Raw genomic sequence first — 3078 nt, 5'->3', positions numbered from 1 at the left:
GTGTCATTGATAACATAAGAATTTAGCCAAGTACATATGCATACATATACTGTAAAACATTTATATATGCTTTATAACCATTTTATATGTTTTTGTATTGTAATACTACTAACAATAGTTTTTCTATTTGAAGCCTCAAATCCTATCGTTTGTTACAAGAAAACTGAAGTTCCTTGTCATAAATGTGTGAACTTACATGTGAACATATATACCAATATAATTGCACATAGTGTTTCAGTTCGCTCCAGTGAATGGGCTGCACTTTTTTAACTCTTCTTCTTTTGCAGCTTTTTCTTTTTGTATTATGTTGAACCTATTGACGCATACCAACTCCTATTGTTTGATCCTAGCCTAATGTTGGTTGCAACACAAAATTTTGAATAGATATGTGAATAACGAGCATAACCTAGTAATAGATTGCCTGTAAATAGCTATATGCAAACACCATCAATGTGAACTAACCTAAGCAGAAATAATGAAAGATTTACAGAATCAAAAAGAAACTTTTGACTTTTAAATTATAATGGTTTATATAAGCATATCGAAGTTCACACTTTGTGCTAGTTCACAGCAGAATTTTCAATCTCTTTTTCATATAAAAATAACTGTCTGCGACAAAAAAACTAGAGCATTGCAATCCCCTGCCTATAAACAATGCTCTTTCACCAACCCAATAAAGCTTACAGACTCTCTTACACAACTCAAATTCCTAACAATAGTTGTAGCTTTCTCAAATTTCCACATTGAATCTGGTCTCAAGTCTGTTAGTGACCATCTTTCTGGAAAAACTTATGTCTTTGGGGATCAATTGACAAAGGATGATTAAGGTGTATGGGGCAATATTGGAGCAATCTAGTTCAGATATTTATCCTAATGCTAGTAAATGGTAGAGAGTTGTTTCTTCTAAACTTGCATCAAGTTTTCTCGGGAAAGCTGTCGGTGTGAGATTTGGAAGCCAAGTTGCTACTGCTATAGCTGCTCCAGCTAAGGAAGCTGCTAAGCCTTCCAATAATAACAAACAAAGAAAGCAAAGAAGGCAGCAGAACCAAGCGAGGCTGCTGAGGCATTTACCAAGAATAAAGAGAATAGAAAGTCACCCATTTTTAAGGACGTTAAGCCTTGGGATGACGAAACTGGCATGAATAAACTTGAGAAGGCTGTTCTCAGTTTTGATGTGGAAGGTCTTCTCTGGGGAGCATCCAAATTGGTCCTAGTTGGCTACGGGAAGCAGATCATGCTTACCATCATTGATGAACTTGTCTCGGTAGATACTCTAATGGAGAAACGTCTAACAGTGGAGCCTATCAATGAATATGTGCAGAGTTGTGATATTATTGCCTTGAAAAAAATTTAAGGTCAACATACCAGGGAATTTTCTAAGTCTCGAGCCTTGTAAGGCTATAATTTTACTAGTTTTCAAGTTGTGATACTTTAACTAGTGTTTTGTCTTTCCATATTCGGTTTAAGTACGTTTAGTCATGAAAAATAGGCATTCAACTGTGGGAAAAAACTATATTCCAATGTCTCTGTAATAATTTGACAGTGTTGAGGGTTTTGCTACTTGGAAATTCTGAAGAACTACCTTTCCATGGATTTCATATTTGATAGGGCTATCCAACTCAGCACCTAAAGGCAATAGCTTGGTCACTGAGTTATATAACTCCAACTATAAACGACGTTAGAGACGGTAACCCTTCTACATAACAATATCACTTAAAACTAAACTTAGTAGCTAATGGATTGTATCACACATCTAACCATATTTTCCTTGTGACGCATTCAGTGTTCATGGAGGTAGAGAGGTTGTTTTTTATAGACCTCAGTTCTAGAAAAAAGATCATCCAAGGCAATACAGAAAAAGATAATAAAAAAATGAATGAGTCATGGCAAAGTAATATAAAGTATAAAAAACCTAACAAATTATCATGAAAAGTTATCACAACAAGATAATTTGATAAATGAAGTACAATAATAACAGATAGTAATCAAACACAAAGGACAAGAAAGTACCAATGATTCTCTTTTTGCTTTATGTGGTCTATGACACAAAAACTAGAGCATTGCAATCCCCTACCTATATCTAATGCTCTTTTGCCAACCCAATAAAGCTTATAGCCTCTCTCATACTACTCAAATTCCTAACAATGGTTGTAGCTTTCTCAAATCTCCACACTGAATCTGGTCTCAAGTATGTTAATGACCATATTTTTAGAAAAACTTATATCTCTAGAGATCAATTGACAAAGAATGATATTAAGGTGTATGGGGAAATCTTGGAGCAACCTTGTTCAGATATTTATCCTAATGCTAGTAAATGGTACCATGTTGTTTCTGCAAAACTTGTATTAAGTTTTCCCGGGAAAGCTTTTGGTGTGAGATTTGGAAGCCAAACTGCTCCTTCTATAGTTGTACCTGCTAAGGAAGCTGCTAAACCTTCCGATGATAACGATGACAATGATTCTATAGATCACTTTGGAGAAGAGACAAAGAAAGAAAAAAAGACAGCAGAAGCAAGGGAGGCTGCTAAGGCATCTACCAAGAAGAAAGTGAGTGTAAAGTCATCATTTCTTATGGACGTTAAGCCTTAGGATAACGAAACTAACATGAAGAAACCTTAGAAGGTTGTTCCCAGTATTAAGGTGGAAGGTCTTCTCTGGGCAACATCCAAATTGGTCCTAGTTGGCTACGGGTTTACTAAAAAGCATATTATGCTTACCATCATTGATGAACTTGTCTCAGTTGATACTCTAATTGAGGAACGTCTAACAGTACAGCCTATCAAGGAATACCTATAGAGCTGTGATATTGTTACCTTCAACAAAATTTAAGGTCAACATACCAGGGAATTTTCTACTTCTCAAGCCTTGTAAGGTTGTAATTTTACTATTTTTTTAGTTGTGTTACTTTATTACTAGTATTTTGTCTTTCCATCTTCTGTTCAAGTATGTTTAATCAGGAAAAATGGGCATTTAACTGGGAAAAAAAACCTATATTCCAATGTCTCTACAATAATTTCACAATGTTGAGAGTTTTGCAACTTGGAAATACTGAAGAACTTTAATACTCAAGTTTCTCCTT

The 3078-nt window shown here is 35.0% G+C and overlaps 2 pseudogenes; both read left to right on the top strand.

Moving 5' to 3' along the window:
* The first annotated feature begins 523 nt into the window (after positions 1–523).
* On the top strand, positions 524–1354 carry LOC124892409 (annotated as a pseudogene).
* Positions 1355–2144: 790 nt separating this feature from the next.
* On the top strand, positions 2145–2828 carry LOC124892408 (annotated as a pseudogene).
* The last annotated feature ends 250 nt before the right edge of the window (positions 2829–3078 follow it).

This window comes from Capsicum annuum, unplaced genomic scaffold (assembly GCF_002878395.1).
Source record: "Capsicum annuum cultivar UCD-10X-F1 unplaced genomic scaffold, UCD10Xv1.1 ctg469, whole genome shotgun sequence".
NCBI lineage: Eukaryota > Viridiplantae > Streptophyta > Magnoliopsida > Solanales > Solanaceae > Capsicum > Capsicum annuum.
This window is presented reverse-complemented; position numbering and strand designations above follow the sequence as displayed.